Source organism: Artemia sp. Qi Xiang Cuo, chromosome 21 (genome assembly GCF_049724085.1).
Source record: "Artemia sp. Qi Xiang Cuo chromosome 21, ASM4972408v1, whole genome shotgun sequence".
NCBI lineage: Eukaryota > Metazoa > Arthropoda > Branchiopoda > Anostraca > Artemiidae > Artemia > Artemia sp. Qi Xiang Cuo.
Genome location: NC_142814.1, coordinates 50,440,078 through 50,465,568, shown reverse-complemented (window position 1 = coordinate 50,465,568; position 25,491 = coordinate 50,440,078). Strand labels below are relative to the sequence as shown.

Below are 25,491 nucleotides of genomic sequence, written 5' to 3'. Positions count from 1 at the left end.
AACAAATCCATCACTATGGAAATAATTCAGGTCGTCCATTGCGGCTGAGTAATTGGGGTTAACGAAACTATTTTCTGAGTAGCATATAGGTTTGTTTGAAATACGATGTGGTCAATCAGATCAAGAATTTAGAATTAAAGAATAAAAAAGAGCAAATTTCTGTAATAAACAAACAAGAAAAGCATTTACATGGATCCATCCAAGGATGAGTAACTGATTCTTGGTTACAACTTCATCTATGTCTTCTTCTTTTAGATCCATCACTATAAAAATTATTCAGGTCAATTTTGTAGACTTGATACGATTCCATTTCTGTTTCTCATGCAATTGTCGCTTTGGTATGCTTTCAATTTTTCTAGAGTTGAACGACATTGTCTTAAATGCTAGGGATGTATCTTTGTCTTGAACGTTTATCTCCTTCAACTGTTTGTAAATATTTCAAATTTCTCAAAACCGAAAGTTCTTGGTCCTTCATCCACAAGTATATTATCGCATTTCAAATCTTTGTAGGCAATGCTAACATCTTCCATATTCAAGAATATACTGACTAATTATGAGAAAACTTAGGCAACTTTGGATTCATCCTGACCTCCATATTCTTCAATACATTCACGCAGCGTCATTGATGTCTCATCTTATTCCGTTACTATCCAACATCCCTCTTTCTCGCCATAATAGTCAAGCATTTTCAGACATCCGTTGATATCCCTGACATTGTCTAAGAAATAAATTTCATCGGGCACAAATTCGCCCTTCTTTAGCTTTCTGAGGTAAGGGGATCTATCAATTTTGCAACTACTTTCTTATAGTTGCGTAGTCTTTTTGCAACAAAATCCTTTCCTTGGGCCCCTTCACCTTCAACTGTATCCGTTAAAATATATTTGTCTTAAAACTGGCTCAAAGTACCATCCCCCCCACAGAAAATTCCCCCCTCCCCTGTGGAAAATAAACCCTCCCCTCGCGGAAAATAGACTCTTGTAGGGCATGGATAAAAGTGACCAAACCAAAATTAACTTTGAATTGTAGCTTTTTTATTTAGTATATCCTAATACCTCTGCGGAAAATGTCCCCCCCCCCACAGAAAATACCCCACCTCCCCCAAAGAGAATAACCCCCCCCCACCCGCAGAAAATAGAATCTTTTAGGGCATGGATAAAAGTGACGAAGTAAAAATTAAAAGTAAAGTAAAGCGAAGTAAAGTAAAACTCCTGCAACTGTTTGTAAATTTTTCAAATTTGTCCAAGCCGAAAGTTCTTGGTCTTTCCATACTTTTTCCAGTTGTGAACTTTGGATGTCGGAAGATAATCTCTCTAATTTCTGGTCACTTTTCACTTTTCAATTGTAAAAAATTGGATATTAAATCCCACACCAATTGTGAACATCTCAGATTTTTCATTCTCCTAACAATCGATTTCTTAACATTATACGAAAGTAGACCGAATTGAGATGGTTCTTCTCCAATTAGGATTGATCCCAATATTACTACAAGAGACCAGGATTTGACTACATTAAACATATAATTTAATATATCGTCTTCTACCTCAGAAGGAACGTATCCATCACTATAGAAATAATTCAGGTCGTCCTTTAGGGCTCAGTAATTGGGGTTAACGAAACAATTTTCTGAGTAGCATAAAGGTTTGTTTGAAATACGATGTGGTCAATCAGATCAAGAATTTAGAATTAAAGAATAAAAAAGAGCAAATTTTCTGTAATAAACAAACAAGAAAAGAATTTACATGGATCCATCCAAGGACTTTTTCTTCTTCTTCTTGTTCTTCTTCTTCTTCATTATTGGGAGTTGTGACTTCCTTTTTTAATTTTATTAGACGAATAACGCTGTGATCACCGTAATTGAAGTTATAACTGGAGTTCCCAAAAGAGAACCAATTGCTAAATTTGAAGCAATCATTCTTTGGTTTTTCTATAGCGTGGCGTTTTGGCATCGATGCTGGTCTTTTTCTGATTTATATGGTGGTTGGAAGTTCTGTGAACGTAATATGGCAGGAAGAAACTCTGGAGCAGAGCCCCGTAGGGTTGAACGACATTGTCTTAAATGCTAGGGATATATCTTTGTCTTGAACGATTAACTCCTGCAACTGTTTGTAAATTTTTCACGTTTGTCCAAACCGAAAGTTCTTGGTACTTCTATAGTTTTTCCAGTTGTGAACAGTCGGAAACGAGATTCTTTTTCTGGAATCATTATGTAATTACTGGATATTAAATCCCACACCAACTGTGAACATCTCCGATTTTTCATTCTTCTAACAATCAACTTCTTAACATTGTACAAACGTAGACCAAATTGAGATGGTTCTTCTCCAATTAGGATTGATCCCAATATTACTCCTAGAGACCAGGATGTGACTGCATTAAACATATAATTTAATGTATCGTCTTCTACCTCAGAAGGAACGTATCCATCACTATGGAAATATTTCAGGTCGTCCATTGCGGCTGAGTAATTGGAGTTAACGAATTCTGAGTAGCATATAGTTTTGTTTGAAATACGATGTGGTCAATCAGATCAAGAATTTAGAATTAAAGAATAAAAAAGAGCAAATTTTCTGTAATAAACAAACAAGAAAAGCATTTACATGGATCCATCCAAGGATGAGTAACTGATTCTTGGTTACAACTTCATCTATGTCTTCTTCTTTTAGATCCATCACTATACAAACAATTCAGGCCGATTTTGTAGACTTGATACGATTCCATTTCTGTTTCTCATACAATTGTCGCTTTGGTATGCTTTCAATCTTTCTAGAGTTGAACGACATTGTCTTAAATGCTAGGGATATATCTTTGTCTTGAACGTTTAACTCCTTCAACTGTTTGTAAATATTTCAAATTTCTCAAAACCGAAAGTTCTTGGTCCTTCCATACTTTTTCCAGTTGTGAAAAGTCGGAAACCGGATTCTTTTTCTGGAACCATTATGTAATTATGGAACCATGGATGTCCGTAGATGATCTCTCTAATGCCTGGTCGCTTTTCACTTTTCAATTGCAAACAACTGGATATTAAATCTCACACCAATTGTGAATATCGCCGATTTTTCATTCTTCTAACAATCAACTTCTTAACATTGTACAAACGTAGGCCAAATTGAGATGGTTCTTCTCCAATTAGGATTGATCCCAATATTACTCCTAGAGACCAGGATGTGACTGCATTAAACATATAATTTAATATATCGTCTTCTACCTCAGAAGGAACGTATCCATCACTATAGAAATAATTCAGGTCGTCCAATTCCTCGGTAGAAACAAAATTAATAATTTTTACAGTGTAGGATTCATCCACAAGTATATTATCGCATTTCAAATCTTTGTAGGCAATGCTAATATCTTCAATATTCAAGAATGTACTGACTAATTATGAGAAAACTTAGGCAACTTTGGATTCATCTTGACCTCCATATTCTTCAATACATTCACGCAGCGTCATTGATGTCTCGTCTTATTCCGTTACTATCCAACATCCCTCTTTCTCGCCATAATAGTCAAGCATTTTCAGACATCCGTTGATACCCCTGACATTGTTTAAGAAATAAATTTCATCGGGCACAAATTCGCCCTTCTTTAGCTTTCTGAGGTAAGGGGATTTATCAATTTTGCAGCTACTTTCTTATAGTTGCGTAGTCTTTTTGCAACAAAATCCTTTCCTTGGGCCCCTTCACCTTCAACTGTATCCGTTAACATATATTTGTCTTAAAACCGACTGAAAATACCACTCCCCCCCCACAGAAATTTCCCCCCTCCCCTGTGGAAAATAACCCCTTCCCTTGCGGAAAATAGACTCTTGTAGTGCATGGATAAAAGTGACCAAACCAAAATTAACTTTGAATTGTAGCTTTTTTATTTAGTATATCCTAATACCCCTGCGGAAAATGTCCCCCCCCACAGAAAATACCCCCCTCCCCCAAGGAGAATACCCCACCCCCCAACCGCGGAAAATAGAATCTTTTAGAGCATGGATAAAAGTGACGAAGTAAAAATTAAAAGTAAAGTAAAGCGAAGTAAAGTAAAACTCCTGCAACTGTTTGTAAATTTTTCAAATTTGTCCAAACCGAAAGTTCTTGCTCCTTCCATACTTTTTCCAGTTGTGAACAGTCGGAAACCGGATTCTTTTTCTGAAACCATTATGTAATTATGGAACCATGGATGTCCGAAGATGATCTCTCTAATTTCTGGTCGCTTTTCACTTTTCATTTGCAAACAACTGAATATTAAATCCCACACCAATTGTGAACATCTCAGATTTTTCATTCTTCTAACAATCAACTTCTTGACATTGTACGAACGTAGACCAAATTGAGATGGTTTTTCTCCAATTAGGACTGATCCCAATATTACTCCTAGAGACCAGGATGTGACTGCATTAAACATATAATTTAATATATTGTCTTCTACCTCAGAAGGAACGTATCCAGCACTGTAGAAATAATTCAGGTCATCCATTGAAATAATTCAGGTCGTCCATTGGGGCTCAGCAATTGGGGTTAACGAAAAAATTTTCTGAGTAGTATATAGGTTTGTTTGAAATACGATCAGGTCAATCAGATCAAGAATTTACAATTAAAGAATAAATAAGAGCAAATTTTCTGTAATAAACAAACAAGAAAAGCACTTACATGGATCCATCCAAGGATAAGTAATTGATTTGTATTCACAACTTTAGCTATTCCCTCTTCTTTTAGACTCTCACACAAATCGCTTGTCCCAATTATTCAGGTCGTCCATTGGGTCTTAGCAATTGGGGTTAACGAAAAAATTTTCTGAGTGGTATATAGGTTTGTTTGAAGTACGATGTGATCAATCAGATCAAGAATCTAGAATTAAAGAATAAAAAAGAGCAAATTTTCTGTAATAAACAAACAGGAAAAGTACTTACATGGATCTATCCAAGGATAAGTAATTGATTTGTATTCACAACTTTAGCTATTCCCTCTTCTTCTAGACTCTGACACAAATCGCTTGTCCCAATTATTTAGGTCGTCCATTGGGGCTCAGCAATTGGGGTTAACGAAAAAATTTTCTGAGTGGTATATAGGTTTGTTTGAAGTACGATGTGATCAATCAGATCAAGAATCTAGAATTAAAGAATAAAAAAGAGCAAATTTTCTGTAATAAACAAACAGGAAAAGCACTTACATGGATCCATCCAAGGATAAGTAATTGATTTGTATTCACAACTTTAGCTATTCCGTTTTCTTCTAGACTCTCACACAAGTCGCTTGTCCCAATTATTTAGGTCGTCAATTGAAATAATTCAGGTCGTCCATTGGGGATAGGCAATTGGGGTTAACGAAAAAATTTTCTGAGTAGTATATAGGTTTGTTTGAAATACGATATGGTCAATCAGATCAAGAATTTAGAATTAAAGAATAAAAAAGAGCAAATTTTCGGTAATAAACAAACAAGAAAAGCACTACATGGATCCATCCAAGGATAAGTAATTGATTTGTATTCACAACTTTAGGTATTCCCTCTTCTTCTAGACTCTGACACAAATCGCTTGTCCCAATTATTCAGGTCGTCCATTGAAATAATTCAGGTCGTCCATTGGGGCTCAGCAATTGGGGTTAACGAAAAAATTTTCTGAGTAGCATATAGGTTTGTTTGAAATACGATGTGGTCAATCAGATCAAGAATTTAGAATTAAAGAATAAAAAAGAGCAAATTTTCTGTAATAAACAAACAAGAAAAGTATTTACATGGATCCATCCAAGGATGAGTAACTGATTCTTGATTACAACTTCATCTATGTCTTCTTCTTTTAGATCCATCACTATAGAAATAATTCAGGTCACTTTTGTAGACTTGATACGATTCCATTTCTGTTTCTCATGCAATTGTCGCTTTTGTATGCTTTCAATTTTTCTAGAGTTGAACGACATTGTCTTAAATGCTAGGGATATATCTTTGTCTTGAACGCTTAACTCCTGTAACTGTTTGTAAATTTTTCAAATTTGTCCAAACCGAAAGTTCTTGGTCTTTCCATACTTTTTCCAGTTGTGAACCATGGATGTCGGAAGATGATCTCTCTAATTTCTGGTCACTTTTCACTTTTCAATTTCAAACAATTGGATATTAAATCCCACACCAATTGTGAACATCTAAGATTTTTCATTCTTCTAACAATCGACTTCTTAACATTATACGAACGTAGACCAAATTGAGATGGTTCTTCTTCAATTAGGATTGATCCCATGATTCAATCAATCAATCAATATTTACCCACAACTAACAAAAACTAGTACAAGTGGAGTACATAATAATAAAAAAGAAAAACAAAAAAAAACTCAACAAACACTAGCAATTAGATTAAACTACGAAAAGAACTGTAAAAGACCGTGGTCAGGGCCAAATTTACAAAATGTATCTGTAGAAAGCTTTGTGTGTAGGTCACCGAGCTTTTGAGTTACATCCGTAACATATAATTTTCTACTAGATACCTATTTCTAGTCCATGGTGGCAGAAAAAGAAGAAATTTGCAAAATTTGAAGTAAGTAACTTTAATCTTTTTCAAATTCTTTTGCTTAAGAACAGAATGAAACCCGAAAAATAAAGTACAGAATGATCAGAAAAAGTCGAGAATAAGCGCCCAAGAGCTCTCCTGTTATATTTACCACGGTTTGCTACAATTTTGAATAATTGAACTGAATTTTTCTTACTGAATCAGCAACAATCTTTTTACGAAAGAGAGCTAGAGAATTAGAAACAGTAATATCAAGCCACCGAAAGGAAGAGACAGAAAGTACAGAAAATTCATTACATACCAGAGGAGCAGACGAAGGCAGATTATAAGTTAAGAATTCACACTTGTCAAGATTCAGGGATAGACCAATATTTAGGAAAGACTGATAAACGAAGGAAACCATCGCAGAAAGAGCAAACTTAGTACGACTAATCAGCAGAATGTCATCAGCATAGGCAATGTAAGAAATATCAGTAGAACCAGAAAAATAAGTGCCTGAGATCTTTTCCAGAACAGAAGAAATACAAATTTTGAACAGGGTTGGGGATAAAACACCTCCCTGCCTAACACCACGAAGCACTTTAATAGTTGTTTCTGGAGAAGATTTCAGGCCAAGGTAAGAATTAGAATACCAAAACCGTAGAAGGTAAATAACCGAAAAATTAACACCAGAAGAAGCCAAAGAAAAGAAAAGCTGGTTATGAACAACAGAATGATAAGCCTTTGAAAGATCAAGTGTACATAGATATACGCCTTTACCCTTAGAAGAATTAGAAAGTAGAATAGAAGAAAGGACACGGTGAGCATGTTGGCACCCCACACCAGGTCTGAAACCAAGTTGATTTTCACCAAAGAAAGAAATATTTCGAGTTAAGCTAGGTAAAAGAATATACTCGAAGACCTTGCTAATATTGCAAGAAACAGAAACTGGACCGCAAGAAGAGCAATCTGTTGGCGGTTTAGCTCTTTTTAAAATTGAAGTCACGCTGCCACACAAAAAGCTTTTCGGGACGACAGACGATGCCAAGTACATTTGAAACAAATGCGCAAGATGTGACACAAGTTCAGCACATTGGGGAGTTAGATGCATTTTAGAGATACCATCAGCATCAATAGATTTCGACTTAAGATGATTCAAAGCATTCAAAACTTCACAACGCGATATAGGCAAAACAAAGCGCTGACTTAGAAATCTAGGGACAATTTTAACAAACGTTTCACAAAACTTTCTATGAACAGAATAATTCAAAACAGAGAAAATCTTCGAATAATATGCATGCCAAGAACTTGGTGGAATATCAATACTACTTACATCAGAATCTTCTGTTTTACTTGAATTAATTACATTCCTCCAATCAATAGGCGAAGATGGAAAATCAAGCCCTCGGTATCGGACACTTTTTAGATACTTCTTAAATTCTAATTTAGTTTTCTGTTTAACAAGAAATACATTAACGGACCTAGGCCGACCAAAATCTGTCCAAATTTTTAGCCAAAATTTAGCTTTATTTTTACAGGCCTTAAGGTTAGGGTCAAGTGACCAAAGAGGCTTTTGAGTATTTTTTTGGATTAACTTTACTGGGACAGAAATATTTTCAGCTTCTTTCATAGCAGAGAGGATAGAATGATAATATCGGTCTATTTCATATTTAGCATAAATAAAATTCTGACTACACTGCAAAAGCTGATAAGGAACATAAATCGTACTTAGAAGTGAAGCCAAAGTTATAAGATAAACAGAAAAATTCGCATGATTCCAATCAGGCTTATAAAACCATTTAGAATGTACACCACGATTCTTAGACATGCTCCCAGAACAAACAACAGACTTTGATAAATAAAAAGACAGCGGAAGGTGATCAAGATCATTCTCGTCAAAATGATCCATAACTGGTGAGCAAACAAGAGCTGCAGAACAAATAACGTGATCAATGTCTGATTTACTACCTGAATGGTGAATATACGTATAATCATGGGACTTCCGAACAATTTTATGTGCCGGGAGAGAATAAAAAAGCTGACCATTCCTTACATTATCAGAAACCAGATCGGTATTTAAATCACCAGCAATAACAAAATACAACCCGTTATCCGATATTTTTTGAATTAAAGTCTTAAGACCATTACAAGCACAAGATAAATTCTGAAGTGAACGAATTGAACGATCATTATATGGCAGATACACATTAATTAGTACAACATTACCAAGACGCACCGCAAGAAAAGTGTCATCTGATTGGAAAAGCACAGGACTCATACCAGAAATATTTTTCTTAAAAACACATGCTAAGCCGCCAGAAGGGCGGCCACGAGTAATTTTAGCTGGCCGCACAAAAACAACGTGATCACTGCTTTGTCTCAGAAAATTTTCGCTAAAGGCAGTCAGTAAATGTTCTTGGAGACAAACGACGTCGTAATTAACATACAGATCATCAATAAAAAAGTCTTTGCCTCTCGTTCCATTAATATTAAATGAGACTATACTTATGTCTGGATTCATTTCTGAGAATAGACCTTATCAGTGATCTTCTTAATCACAGGGCATCGTAGGCTATAAGAAGGATGAGATCCTCCATAATTGGCACATTTTGGAGATTCCGTACAACGATCACTGTTCGTAGATGAGGTCCAGCACAACGAGCGCACTTAGGAGCGCTACTAGTACTTGCAATTTCCAAGTGTCCAGGGGAACGACACTTGAAGCAACACTTTGGCAATTGCTGGAACTCATAAACACGGAAGTTTTCATACCCAGTCTTCACACCGTTTCGCAGAAATGATCTTTTAGTAATCGCTTAACCGCTTAATTCAAGCTTAACCGATTTGCTTGTTCCAAACCGACTAGACCCGATTAAACCAAACTGGTTCCGTAGCATTTCAAGGTCAAAATCAGACGGGACTTCTCGAATAACACCAGCATCTTTTTTAGATAAAACTTTCACACTAGAACCAGGTAGAGTTTCCTTTGCTGATTTGCAAAAATCTTCAGCTGCAGATTTCTCAATATTCACCGTCCACCGCTTTTTAGTCGCTTGCACTCTGGACACCAGCTGATGACCAGAAATTGAGTCTATTACTGATTTTCGCTTTAGCGGGTTACCATGCTCAGGTGAGGGATCGGAGATCAAAATTGTAGTATGCGAATCACACGAAGCAGGTTGGCTAATCACAGGTATTTGAGGAAAGTTCAGATTGCACGAATCAATCATGGCAGAAACTAGAGAAATCGCTTGCTCAAGGCTCGTTAGCTTGGCTGTGACGTGTGTAAACGCTGTAGCAGAGATAACAGGGACTTCTGTTGGCCTTTTGATGACAAAACAAGGGAGCTGTTTTCCATCGGCATCACATTTCTTCATAAAGTCTATAATATCTTGCAGGTGACTGAGAATTGCATTAGTGCCCCTTCTGACAGGGGGATGATTTTCATTCACAAAACTCCATAGCTTTGCTTTCTCTGGCTTAACAGTTTCCAAATCTTTCAAAAAGTCCACTCCTTTCCGTAAAATAAAGGCTTCATCAACACCACTTAAATTTTCAAAAACAAAGTTCAACAGCAGTGAATACAAAATCTCGGAAACGCTCATCTCATTATAAATTCACTTCAAAAATAATTTAAACCAACACACGCGAAGTACACGTGAAGGTCAGGCGACGAGCGCTGAATAATAGTAAATTAAGTTCATTAAAGATAAAACTTGCCACACAGGTTTGTTTATAATCCAGGAGAAAGCTATTTTTTAGTCTGCATTGGTATAATCCTTTGCAATAAGTTTGAATATTACTCCTAGAGACCAGGATTTGACTGCATTAAACATATAATTTAATATATCATCTTCTACCTCAGAAGGAACGTATCCATCACAATAGAAATAATTCAGGTCGTCCTTTAGGGCTGAGTAATTGGGGTTAACGAAACAATTTTCTGAGTAGCATATAGGTTTGTTTGAAATACGATGTGGTCAATCAGATCAAGAATTTAGAATTAAAGAATAAAAAAGAGCAAATTTTCTGTAATAAACAAACAAGAAAAGTATTTACATGGATCAATCCAAGGAATTTTTCTTCTTCTTCTTGTTCTTCTTCTTCTTCATTATGGGGAGTTATGACCTCCTTTTTAAATTTTATTAGACGAATAACGCTGTGATTACCGTAATTAAAGTTATAACTGGAGTTCCCAAAAGAGAACCAATTGCTAAATTTTAAGCAATCATTCTTTGGTTTCTCTTTAGCGTGGCGTTTCGGCATCGATGGCTGGTCTTTTTCTGATTTATATGGTGGTTGGAAGTTCTGTGAACGTAATATGGCAGGAAGAAACTCTGGAGCAGAGACCCGTAGGGTTGAACGACATGGTCTTAAATGCTAGGGATATATCTTTGTCTTTAACGATTAACTCCTGCAACTGTTTGTAAATTTTTCAAGTTTGTCCAAACCAAAAGTTCTTGGTCCTTCCATACTTTTTCTAGTTGTGAACAGTCGGAAACCGGATTCTTTATCTGGAACCATTATGTAATTATGGAAACATGGATGTCGGAAGATGATCTCTCTAATTTCTGGTCGCTTTTCACTTTTCAATTGTAAACAACTGGATATTAAATCCCACACCAATTGTGAACATCTCAGATTTTTCATTCTTCTAACAATCAACTTCTTAACATTGTACGAACGTAGACCAAATTGAGATAGTTCTTCTCCAATTAGGATTGATCCCAATATTTTTCCTAGAGAACAGGATGTGACTGCATTAAACATTAAATTTAATATATCGTCTTCTACCTCAGAAGGAACGTATCCATCACTATAGAAATAATTCAGGTCGTCCTTTGGGGCTCAGTAATTGGGGTTAACGAAACAATTTTCTGAGTAGCATATAGGTTTTTTTTTCGATGGCTGGTCTTTTTCTGATTTATTTGGTGGTTGGAAGTTCTGTGAACGTAATATGGCAGGAAGAAACTCTGGAGCAGAGCCCCGTAGGGTTGAACGACATTGTCTTAAATGCTAGGGATATATCTTTGTCTTGAACGATTAACTCCTGCAACTGTTTGTAAATTTTTCACGTTTGTCCAAACCGAAAGTTCTTGGTCCTTCCATACTTTTTCCAGCTGTGAACAGTTGGAAACTGGATTCTTTTTCTGGAACCATTATGTAATTATTGAACCATGGATGTCGGAAGATGATCTCTCTAATTTCTGGTCGCTTTTCACTTTTCAATTGCAAACAACTGGATATTAAATACCACACCAATTGTGAACATCTCAGATTTTTCATTCTTCTAACAATCAACTTCTTAACATTGTACGAACGTTGACCAAATTGAGATGGTTTTTCTCCAATTAGGATTGATCCCAATATTTTTCCTAGAGACCAGGATGTGACTGCATTAAACATAAAATTTAATATATCGTCTTTTACCTCAGAAGGAACGTATCCATCACTATAGAAATAATTCAGGTCGTCCTTTGGGGCTCAGTAATTGGGGTTAACGAAACAATTTTCTGAGTAGCATATAGGTTTGTTTGAAATACGATGTGGTCGATCAGATCAAGAATTTAGAATTAAAGAATAAAAAAGAGCAAATTTTCTGTAATAAACAAACAAGAAAAGCATTTACATGGATCCATCCAAGGACTTTTTCTTCTTCTTCTTGTTCTTCTTCATTATGGGGAGTTATGACCTCCTTTTTAAATTTTATTAGACGAATAATTAGCAATTTTATTAGCAATCATTCTTTGGTTTCTCTTTAGCGTGGCGTTTTGGTATCGATGGTTGGTCTTTTTCTGATTTAGATAGTGGTTTGAAGTTCTGTGAACGTAATATGGCAGGAAGAAACTCTGGAGCAGATACCCGTAGGGTTGAATGACATTGTCTTAAATGCTCGGGATATATCCTATTCTTGAACGATTAACTCCTGCAACTGTTGGTAAATTTTTCAAGTTTGTCCAAAGCGAAAGTTCTTGGTCCTTCCATACTTTTTCTAGTTGTGAACAGTCGGAAACCGGATTCTTTATCTGGAACCATTATGTAATTATGGAAACATGGATGTCGGAAGATGATCTCTCTAATTTCTGGTCGCTTTTCATTTTTCAATTTTAAACAACTGGATATTAAATCCTACACCAATTGTGAACATCTCAGATTTTTCATTCTTCTAACAATCAATTTCTTAAAATTGTACGAACGTAGACCAAATTGAGATGGTTCTTCTCCAATTAGGATTGATCCCAATATTACTCCTAGAGACCAGGATGTGACTGCATTAAACATATAACTGGGAATTACAGAGCTGAATGGGAGCTCTCAAGCAGGGGTGCAGGATGGGGGGATGACAAGCACAGTGGAACATTGTTATCACTGATTTTAAATGGTTATTTTCCTTTTTTCCTATACAAAATTTTTAAATGTATTTAAACATACGAATATAACAAATTTCAACGTCAGAGAACACTATTATGGAGGTCGTTACGCCTTCAGCTACATAGAAGACCAAGTAACAAAGAAATTCCAACTACAGGAACAATAATATATTTGTCTGTTCACCCGAATATCACTAGTTTTAATTTATTCAACGAAACTATTGTTAATCAAAACTTTGGCTTAGTATTCAAATCTTGTCCAAAATTTTGCTACAATCTAATACTTGAAATCTAACCGAAAATTGAAAAATTGGAAGCTACTGAACAATTTATCGTCCATTTATTCATGTGTCAAATTGGATGCTAGCCCACACCATGTCTTGGTTAAGCCTGGGCATGAATTTAAAAAAAAATTGGAAATTAAATTTTAAAATACACTATTTTCAACTATGACTGGGAGGGGGATTTTTTACAGGGAATATTCTCAATTGGGTTGGAAAATTTTCCAGGAGAAAACCCCTAAACCTATAGATAATAGCCTGAGTAATTTAAGTATTTCTGAAGGAAATATTGTCTTTGGACTCATCAAATTATTAATGTCTAAACTTTTATAGACGAAAAATGCAATAAATCTAATGAGCTAGCTTTGCTTACTTTTGTATATTGACGAAGTAATATAGACGAAATTGTAGCATTTCCCTAAAAATTTGAAATAACATTCTGAGTATGTGGATTAAAACCACAATTGAAAAATTAAAATGACAAAAAAAGAAATTAATGCCGTTTTTGACACATTTTCTTGACTGATTTATGAATACCTAAATTGTTGGGCGTGTAATATGAACTTAAGCTTGAAACATTACTAACTTACAATAATAAGTCTTCTCATGTTAAAAATAACCTTATTAGCAGTCATTTTAAAATTACTGGGGATTACAGAGCTGAATTGGAGCTCTCAAGCAGGGATGTAGCTCCAACATTTTTATTAGGGGGGGGGGAGGGACAAGAGGGATCTCCATCCAAAAAGTCAATGGCATGGGCTATATAATAATTTTTTCGCCAAATCATTGCCCCCCTAAAACAACACCACTGCTTTCAAGATTGTTCTTAGAAATAGAATTAATTATGAATACCGTAAACTGAGTAGACTTTGTACCACTTTTTTTAGGTTTTTAGCTCACAAATTCTCTAATTTTGGACAAAAACAGCTAAAAGTTTCAGGAAAGGTGCAACTAAGTCTCTAGAAAACATGAAGTAATGAAAAAAAGATTTGATTTTTTTCCTATTTTTTTTTTCAATTGTTTATGGTCCAATCTCATCCCGCCGGTTGGAGTGACATTGCACCAGCGTATCTTGCTAATGAGAAACCAAAGACGTGTGTAAACAGGGTTTACTTTGGTCCACAAACTTTATTTTTTTAAAATTAGCATAAATTTGGTATTGATTCAGGAACTATGGGATTAAAGTAGCTTCTCATCTTCACATATAAACACGCAAACTAAGCTAAATATAATTTGACTGAAGAACAGAAACAATCTCAGAAGTCCACAAATATAAATCTGGTTAGCCTAGTTGAAGACACACCAGGAGCTGGCTCTGGCTCTGAGTATTTTCAGAATGTCGGTCACCGGCTAGTCTTCAATATCGTCACGGTCAGGCCATTTCCAAATATTGGGTCTGACCATTTGCATTAACTTGATTTCGAAAGTTCTGTTCTTTTCTTCGATGATCATGCCAGGGAATATATCCTCTTCGTAGACAAACTGAACATAATTTCCAACTTTCAGTTGCAGATTCTGGTTCAGACCATTAGTTGTATCACTGGTGCTCTTCCGCTTTTTTGCACAACTTTCCTTGCCCTGTTTTTCTAATATTCTGAGAAGCTTTTCTTCATCAGAGCTATCACCAGATTGTTCATTGGACATCCCGCCTGTACCGGTAATATCTTCAACCAAATAGCTTCTTCCAGCAGGGACGTTTACCTTTTTTCGTTTCGTAGTCTTTGCTGACTCATTTCCGTGCCTTAGCTCCTTCAGATAGCCTATCACAGTATCGTTCAACACTCGAGTCGCGTTGGTTGTATCTGCATTAAAGCATGAAGAAAGGCGCTGAAGAACTTCGTTTCTTTTCAGAGGATATAATCCACACTTTTTAAAACCACTTCATATTTTCTGTTCCATTTCCTTCTTCGAGACACTGTAGCACTTCTTTCAGCAATTTCGGAAAATCAGCCTTCGGTATGCCAACTGGCGATCCATTCTTTTTGGTTTTGTACCTCAGAAGTATTTGCCGCGTTTTATTTTCATTGGTCGAAAATATGCGACATCTAAGGGTAGTGTCAAATGTGTTGAATTAGGTGGGAGTGAGATAAATGCGATGTTGTTCTCTTTGCAAGCCTTGAGAACATCGACGCTGATGTGGGATGAAAGGTTGTCAGAGATGACAACTTTTCTGCCTGGCTTTTTCTTTAAGGCTGGCATCAGCAACCAAAGAAAGTAGTCTTTGAAGCAAGTCAGGTCGATCCAACAAGACTTGGTGCGATTATATCGAGAACCAGCTGGTCCCCTTTTGACCCAGGATGTCCACATCCCCTCACTTTTGTAAATCACATAAGGTGGCAGCAGTTCACCCTCAGCTGTCCCTGTTATCATGATCGTCGTTAAGGCTTTTGACGAATTTAGTACCCGCTATGGGTACTTTGAACCTCTTTTTGTCAGATTTTTTTTAGCCTGGGTCGTCGGTTAAGTTTGTTTCGTCAAAATTGATTATATTACCTGGCAGAATGCCATCTAATCCCTTTTCAAGGTGGTCAAAATAATTGTTGAGCACTTCAGGTCCAATCTGCGCTCTTTTGCGCTTTATATTGCTTGTAAATCGTTCAGTTAACTCATCATGTCTGAAGATGAAACTCTTGGTCCACTCTTCTCTATAGGCACAGACACATCACTATCGGCATAGACACATAGAAACTTAATAATTCCTGTTATCAACTTCTTATTAAAAAAATTTACAATAGCTTGAACCCTGACAACGAGTTCATAAATTCTCGAAATCTTTTTGAAATTCTGTGTGCGCCTCTTGCTAAGATGCCTCTTCTTGGTGATTCTTCTGATTTCCTTTCTTCTTCTCCTATTGTGTAATTTTTATAACGAATCCCTGCTTTCTTCTTATCCATAGCAACGTTTTTCTCCCTGGTTTGAATCCAAATTCTTGGCTTCCAGAGCACTCCGTGAATTGGATATTGAAACAACAACCAGGTCAACTGGGAGGACCAGCCAGTTATAATAACTTATTCTCAAATCCTTATAATCAAATCCTTATATATAAAATCCTTATAATAACTCGAACACTGTCAACGCGTTAATCATTTCTGGGTAACGTCTTCCAATCCAGCGTAAACCTCTAGACAATATCCCTTTTCTTTCTGTTCCCTGACTTCTGACTTCTTCGTCTTCTCCTGAAAACTTCTCTTCTCTTGTTGATTTTTTTTATAGCGGAAACCCGTTTTCTTTTTCTCAGTAGACGAGTTTTCACCTCCGGTTTGGATATAGATTTTTTGCTTCCAGAAATAACGGCTTTTCACATTTATATCACAAGGTTCTTTACGATCATTCAATTCAGTGTTATTTCCTAAAAATAAAATTAAATGCACTTGGGCACCATTTGAAATGCCAAGTTTACCTTGGTCACACTTGTGCCATTACTACTACTACTACTAACAACTCACCGCAGCACCAAACCGCCTGAGGCCAAACCGCAACACAGCTACACACGACCCTCCAACATTCCAGTCTATTCAAAGCCTCTCTTTTCACAACCGCCTACGAAGTTCCCGCATCTGTAAATTTTTCTTTATGACGTCCTCCCACGTACAGCCTATTGTTTGAAATACGGTCAGTCAGCCGGGTACCCAGAACAATCCTTAAGCAATTTCTCTGCAAAAAATCTAGTAAATCTTCATCCGCTTTTCTGAGCCCCCATGCTTCAGAGCTATATTTGACCACTATCATCACTGTAGCTTCTAATATTCTAATCTTGGTTGTCAGACTTATCTTGTTATCACTCGGTACAATTACCATGTCACTACTAAATCTTGTGACAGATGTTAGTAGGTTTGAATTCGCATTATTTGCCCTCACGGGAGCAACTTTGTCATACGACCTAGTAGATCCTTCTAACCTACAAAGTATGTTAGACAAAATAAAAACGCACCTAACGTTACGTTTACATTTACCCGTAGAGCCAGAAGTATCAAATTTATTTCTTTACTATACCAAATTAAAAGTCCACATCACGAAAATAAATGAAGTTATTCGCAGTAGTAACAATTTCGTTGATAAACCAGCAATCCATTTACGACTTGTACAAAATTTAGACCTTCCTGCTAATACAAAGAAGACAAATTCATTTATGACTATCACACCTGAAGCAGAGTATTTACTTGTTGATCAAGATAAAAGAAAATATGGCCTAGCTAATCCACAAGACTTAAAAGAGTGCGTATCATTCAAAAATCTAGTATGCCAGCTTACGTTACCTATTTATAATGTTAATCTGGATCTTGTATGTTAGGTATATTTTTAAAAGACACACAACCGGAAAAAATACGTGATTCGTGCGAAGCCTTGATAGAAAGTTTTAAACGAGAAATATTTATTACCTTAGAAATGATCTTTGGTTATTTACTGTTCCAAGAGAAACTGTTGGAACTTTGTCTTGTTATAATAATACAGAAAGAATAAATCCAAGTTACAGGACCAAATTACTATTACAAGATGTGGGTACGATAACAATAAAACAAGGATGTCGACTTGTAACTAAAGAGTCAACAGTTCAAACGCCGTTAAATACCACGAGCACAAATATAATAAGTCCTAAAATAATCATTTTTAAGGCAATTAACCTGTCGTATACTATTCTCAATATAGAAAGTGGGGAAATAAAAACCTCGATATGGTCCAAAATAGAAAAGAATAAAGGGACATTAAGGCTTACAAAAATAAGAGAAGCATTAGATTCCCAGATCCCCCTATTTGCTAATGAAGACCAGAGACTAAAGTACGTGGATAATAGATACGGATTATTCTCAAACAATTTTTGGTGGAACATACTACTGACTGTATGTTTCGTATTCGCGATTTCCCTGACTAGGAGAAACTTACTGACTTTTAATTATGGAAGAGTTTTAAGACTAAGAAGGCAAAACCCAAAGGAAGAACACGGGAAAACGGCTGAAATGCAGAGGCTAAACCCGAAACCCCATAAGAACGTCTAAGCCAAGAAAAGGGAAGACATTAGAAAACGAGTGGGTATAGAGGTCTCCACTCGTCCTTGCTATGTCTTGTTCCCTCGTTTTAGTGTCGTTTCCGTAAAAACGTGCAGTTACGACGCTGCAACATGTGTTTCTTAAACAGCACGGACGTGTGTGAACAATGCAGGCATGAAATATGTTGTAAACTGAGACCTCAAACTAAATGATGTAGTGTAACTTATGTTTAAATGGTTATTTTAAATCTAATGTAGAATTAAATAAGGGTTGAATAAGATTAAGATTAAGTGTGTGTAATAACGTATATTAAGGAAAATAATAAGAGACCTTACTTAAAGTAGGAATGTCATTTTGTTAAAATCAAAACATGTGCATTAATATTGGCATTTGGTTAATATTGCCTTGTAATGTAACGTTAACCATTAAATGTAACCAATTATATTGCTTATTATGTATTATGATGACTTGTTTTGAAGAACGTGTGATTCTGCCTAGTTATTTTATTCTAGGAATTCGAATGAGATATTGAAAATCAATCATTACAATACGTAGTCCAGTGCAGATGCAAGCTAGTAGCATCTGTTTTCATCATACCTCAACCAACGAAGAGTACTCACAATAGACTCCAGGCAATTTTCGTCCTAGTTTCGTTTACGAAAATTACGGTTACCTTTTTGATCGTTGTTCCTCAATCAAAAACCATATTATGTATCAGGTAACACTATCTAATAAATCTCAGTATCCAGCGCATTACCGAACTATATAAACACATCAATCCTGAGAACCCCATCGACCAGTACAAGAAATAAGTTCATAAATATCACCCTTGATAATCCTTATGGACCCATGCACCATGTAATTGTATAGTTATGATATTTGATGAACCCAATTTATTTACGTGTCGCAGATTCACGCGTTGAATCCCTTTTGAGCATTTCTCAGGACCCATCCTATCACCTCTACCAAACGCGAAAAGTTCATATCTCTGTTATCCCATAAAGGTTACGAGATAATTTCTGAAAAATGGACCTTGAAACCAACCATTGAATAACAGAAACCAAAATTAAACCCAATGACTAACCCCTCAATGACAATATTCTCCTCCTGCAAGATAAAGACAATATGTTGAAGGAGTCACTAAAGTTTGATGTCGACCCATTCCAAATCCAAACATCAATTCCCCTGTGATTAACCAAGGAATCACCACAAAAGCTAATAGATGCAAGCCATGAACGAACACTTTTATAAGAGAACTTAATCTTTAAGTGCATGAACGAACAATTTAATACGAGAATTACATTCTCTATGTACTTTAAGATATCCCAAGAACGAGATGCTGAGAAGAAAATCCACCCATCTATTATCAACGCAGTCTCAGTAGTTCAACCCCCTAACGATAAGGCACCTTATGAACTATCCAAAAACAGCAGGTGAGAATGTACTCTGATATCAAAATTTCACACACCTGTACCTGGGATTATCATTTCCCGTTTGACAATTAGAGCAAGCGTTTCGTCCAAGATGAACATAACCATGCTCGAAGTGTTCTGCGAAGAAACTATATTGTAAGTGTTTTAAAATTTTTTGCCAAGACGAAAGGAGTGAAGGACCATAATTTAGAACAGAAGGAGTGAGTACGCTAAGAGACACGTAAGGTGATGAAGTAGGTTTAAATTTACACATGTCACATTTTAATAGTTTTGATAAAGCAACTTCGATAACTTATTATCAGAATTATGTAACGAATAAACCCAGTGAAAATGTTTTAATGATCACTAGTGAATGTAACATATTGTTATATGCTTTAAGCCGTTCATATATATATATGTATTGCTAGTTACTTAGACAGAGTTAATGTAAAATCGATGAATTTCCCCATTAATTTAGTGTAGATAGGAAGCATAATTATCCTATAGTTAGCAAATGATAAAAAGTTGTAAAAGATGAATTTTCAACAACAACAAAATCTTGTAGTAACTTTAGTAACTTTTGTAGTAATCTTGTAGGCACTTTAGTCTGTAGACGTATCTTTGAAACTTTCATTTCACTGACCTAAGTCCTTTATAAGATAATGTCTAGATTTTGACCACTGAGGCTTCACAACCACCTCAATATTTTCCCAGTTCCTCTTGATTGATATAAAAGGCTTATACTTGGGCTACTGGTCAAAATTATTGGTTCTACTACCAGTAAAACTGGAAAAACAAAGCGTGATTGCTTAAAATCAAAGTTGAAACGCATGCGTGTCAGAGAACAGACCCAAATTGTTTTCTTAGAGCCTTTAAGCACTTCTTTTGAATTCTAAAATTGTTTTAAGTATTGCTTGAAGTTCGTTTGAAGTTTTTTCAATTTATTTTACATTTTGTAACTAATTTATAATGAAATTTCGGCCAGTTTGTGCACATATCGACAATTTTAAACCATCACTGAATTTTCCATTAATATTAATTTTTGATTCAGTTGCAATTTTATTTTATCTTAATTATTTTCCTTCTAATGCTTATTCTAAAAATTTATTTAATTTAGTTTAACCCGTCAAAATTGAAAAAAAACTAAACAATTATCAGTTCCTGAAATGAAACTGCGACGTCGCTTAGATCAGACTTGTTTTGGTTCGGAAAACATTTGGAAATTAATAGGCTATCTGCCTTTTAGAGGGGCTTTTAACTTTAAGCTATATGATTTTACTAAGGAAATATTTCTATATTATTTTTATATGAAGAAAACTTTGACTTTGTTAGGACGTAAATGCAGAGACGTTATCCAATTTAAAACTGAATCTTTTCAATTTTTTCCCTTTTGGCTATATTAATTTAATCAACTATTAAACGGCTTTCAGCATTGCTTGCTCTCCCTATATCAGTCCGTAGTGATTCTTCAGGATTAGAAATTCCCATTTTTTTTGTTTCAGCCGTGTAGTGTTGGCAATTCTTTCTCTGGTTCGGTTCTGACTATGACCTTGGTTTGACAGCTTAATCAAAGCTTTATAATCTTTGTGCTTCTTGACGTTTTGCTTTCTGCATTAGCGATTTAGCGACTTGAGCAGCCAAACTCGTCACTGCTGTTTGAGTTTTCGGGTTTTAACCTTTCTCCTCAGCTTGCCTCTTAAACTCATTTTTTTTCGAGTCATGAGACACGTCTGTTTCTGTAGAAGATTTCTCTGTTGCACTGGTTACTTGCTCTATTCTTCTAAACTTTTAAAATTCAAAAATAAACAAACCCAACAAAACCCGCACCTGCTTTTTGCACATTGGCTGAGTCCATCTAGGTAATTAAAGTGGTTCACTTGGTCAATCTCCTTGTGCCAAATATCACCTCTTCAATTTCATTGCTTTCTAGTCTAAGTGACCTACACTAACTAATTTGCAAACCTGTTCTTTCATCCAGAACTCTGAAAACCTTCATAAAATCAGAAATTTCCCACATTTTATCAAAGACACTCAAATAACATGTAGAAACTTCTGGCGTTGGTTCACCCAACCATTTCCGTGCTAAAGCTGCTGGTAACTCTAACGTATGAATTTTAGAGGTATCTTCAACGTCTTACGATTTTCTGCTTCTTTTTGTTTATCTTCTTGCCTATTACCATATTCGTCACAATTTGTTTCTCTTTCCCACATTTTGAACAAGTGAGTATCTTTGTTCTTTTAGTTCCTTTCTCGAAAAGCTAGGTTGTTTTGGGAGTTTGTAATTTTGGTTTTTATTTTTTTTTTAAAAATGTAGGAATCATAATTCTTCCATGAAATGGGCGGATGGGAGCATTTTCAGCATGATTTTCTGTATTTCTGTAAAAAAAACAGATTTTTTTGTTTAAAAAGCAATCAAAAATACATGTTAAGTTCAAACCATGTTGAGTGCAGAGGGTTTTCTATGTTCATACTGCTTGTAGCCCTTTATATAAAGAAGAAGAAGAAGGATTTATTGAAGTCCTTATCAGTTCCTTACTGATTTTTCTAAAAGTATTGGGGTCACCAATAGTCTTAATATCACTATTCAAACTATTCCATTTCCGCCTACCTCTATAAAGAACAGAAAAACATGAACGGGAAGATATACCTCTAGGTACACAGAAGTCCGCGCTACCCATTGTATCATGAGAATGAACAGTATATCTAATGGTCAATAAATCACGAAAACAACGAGGTTGAACATCCTGCTGCAGTCCAAAAATAAACCACAATACATAGAATTCACGAAGGCCTGCACCCGGCAAAATTTTTAAAGTTGGGTAAATTCCTCGAACAGATATACGTGGAGATATACCGGCTAAAATTCTTACTGCATGATTTTGTAGAACTCTTATTGGTTTTAAGGTAGAAGAAAAAGTAGAGAGCCAAATACTCGAACAATAAAGTATATACAGGTGTATTAAAGAAAAATAAAGATGGCAAAGGACAGACTTGGGAAAACAATGTTGGATTTTCTTCATTATACCAAGATTTCTTGCCAGAATTTTTTTAGTTAAAGTAACATGTTCCTTAAAAGATACAGTTTCATCTATTACAATCCCAAAGTATTTAAAAGACGCAGTCCGTTTTATAACGCCATTGGGCATATCTAATTCCTTGATCTATGGGTAAAAGTTTGATGATCGCGAGAAAATAATAAAGTTAGACTTAGCCATGTTAATCCTTAATTTATTTACCCTCAGCCATGCTGTAAATCTATTAACTGATTCCTTCATGGAAATCTGCAGCAGCTCCGCTGTCTTAATTGTGCCAATGGCTGTTTTGTCATCAGCAAAAAGTAAAACTGTTCCATTAGTCGGGTTTACCGTTAGTTCATTTATTCTATAGCAAAAATTATTTAGACAATTTGGTAAATCATTAATAAATATCAAGAATAGTATAGGACTGAGAACTGATCCTTGCAGAACACCTATTTCAATACGCTTTATTTCGGAAGAAGAATCATTTAGTTGGACATACTGATAACGATTACTTAAAAAACTTCTTAAAAAATTTAATGATTTACCCCTCAAACTATACACCTCACACTTCTTAAGTAGAAGTTCATGATCCACAGTGTCAAAAGCTTTCATCAGATCTAAAAATATAGCACCTATTTTGAAACCTTTATCTAATACATCATTAATAATAGTTGTCAAATAAATCATTGCCTGTTCCGTTGTCCTTTTTCTACGGAACCCAAATTGTGTCTCTACCAGTAACTTATGATCCTCCAAAAAACTCAACTCATCATTCTAATACTAAAACACTTCTCTAAAACACGGGAAATAATGGGTAAAACAGATATCGGTCTATAGATTCCTGGGTCATTTTGAATACCACCCTTATGAATTGGGGTTATACGGGCAACTTTAAAACAATCTGGGAATTTTCCTTGACGAAAACACTCATTAATTAACACACATTAAACTTCAGCTATAACAGGAAAAATACATTTAAGTGTTTTTAGAGTAATATGGTCGCTACCAGATTAATTACTACGAAACCATTAAATAATTTTTTTAATTTCATCAACTGTTAGAAGTCTAAGGTGAAGAGATACATCAATCGGGTCCCTCAGTAAGGACTCGGACGTTGGATCACCACTATCAGGTACAACTGACATAGCTAAATTCAGACCAATATTCGAAAAATAACTGAAATTCATTGCATATGTCCTTTTCAGAATTCAAAGTCTTTCCCATTACACTAACTAATTCATCAGGTACATTATTTATTTTTAATCCAATCACTTCTTTTATTAGTCCCCAGGTTTTCTTAGGGCATCCTTCGACCTCCTTAAACTTTTTCTCAAAATATTTCTTTTATTCATTTCTTAAAATTGTATTCAACCTATTTCGATATAATTTTATATAATTGCTTATTTTCTAGTGTCGGGTTAATTATTTGAGCTCCAAACAATTTATCTCTTACATTTGTTTGCTTCAAAATCACAGGACTAATCCAAGGTTTTTACTTGAGTGCTTTCTATTAAACGGTTTCAATATGACTACTTGACTTATCAAACTCTGCAACTTTTCATAAAATAAAACAAATTTTGAATTAGCGTCCTGAACATCGCCTAGAACATCGTACCAATCCACCTTTTCTATATAATTTTTAAGTTTTACCATCGCACTTTTACTGATCAATGGAATCCTTGATTTTGTGCCTTTAACCACCTTCGTGACTGTTCTAAAGCTAGCTGAAACTCCAAAGTGGTCAGACACATCGTTGATAAGGACCCTGGGAAGACTCAAGGGTACATTAGAAATGATGTTATCCAGAAGCTTACCTGATGTTACCGTAATTCTTGTAGGGATATTTATACAAGGATGAAACCCATTAGATAAACTTCTATTAATAAATTCAGTGCTAGCAGACGACTGATCTATGAGGTCAATATTAAAGTCCCCCATAATAAAACATGGCATAGAGTTAATTGGAAGTTTCATTAATTGTTCTTCAAATAGGTCTATAAAGTCTTGGAGGAGGCTCTGTGGAGGTCTATATACTACAAAAATTCAAATTCTCTCTAGTTATATGTAAAACAAAACACTCGCAAACTTTCTCTCTATATATTGTAAGATCTTCTCTTATTGAAACCTTATAATCAGCATGAATGTAAGCTGCTAGGTCTCCATGTTGGTAATACTCGCGATTCTTTACATATAAATTATAACCAGGGATTTGTAGTAATTGCGAGTTATTATCATTTAACCACGTTTCAGTTAAAGCGATCACCTGAAAGACATTAGTATTTATTAATTCCGATAAAAAATTATGGGCAGAATTCAATCCCTGACAACTCAAATGAAAAATGTTAAGGCCAAAATGGCCCCTATCACAATACAAGGGTAGTTCCCCTTTTTAAAAAAATACCTTGATGGTTCATTTGTGAAAACCTCAGTGGCATTAATATCGAAATTTCTATTTATCCATTCATTAAAGTGGCTAGAAAAATCAACCCTTCGACTTTCAAGTTGCCTGACTTAGCTTTTCCCCGGAGGAAAAACGGTATCTCTAACCTTCATAAATAAAATTTAATGTATGTGACGGTAGAGGGTGGCGGTGGCAAAAAAAATCATTATCTACTAAACATATATCTAGACCTAGATAAATACAAAAAAACAAAAACAAAATATATTCCGGCAAAGCGGACATACAATTTAAAAAAGCACATTATTGCAAGCTTCATGGCACAAAGCAAAACCATTCAAAAAAAGACATCAGCCCGCTACCACCCACTCAAAATAATTTCACATTAACAAACATTTTAAATTATTTACTCAAAAATAAAAATTATCATTAACCCCGACATTTCAAATTCATCACTATCAACTTTTCCATATCTATTTGATTAAACCAAGCGAAAAAGAAAAGATAATTAACCAATAAGCAAACTAAACACATTCAATAAAACACTCATTTTTTAGCACCTCT

The 25,491-nt window shown here is 35.3% G+C and overlaps 1 long non-coding RNA gene and 1 pseudogene across 1 annotated transcript in view; one reads left to right on the top strand and one right to left on the bottom strand.

The window, feature by feature from the left end:
* The window catches only part of LOC148939678 (uncharacterized), a 78,450-nt gene that overhangs the window by 51,299 nt on the left and 1,660 nt on the right, over positions 1 to 25,491 (top strand). The gene's annotated exons all lie outside the window — the stretch shown is intronic.
* Positions 2,672 to 9,837, bottom strand: LOC148939679 (serine/threonine-protein kinase pim-3-like; annotated as a pseudogene).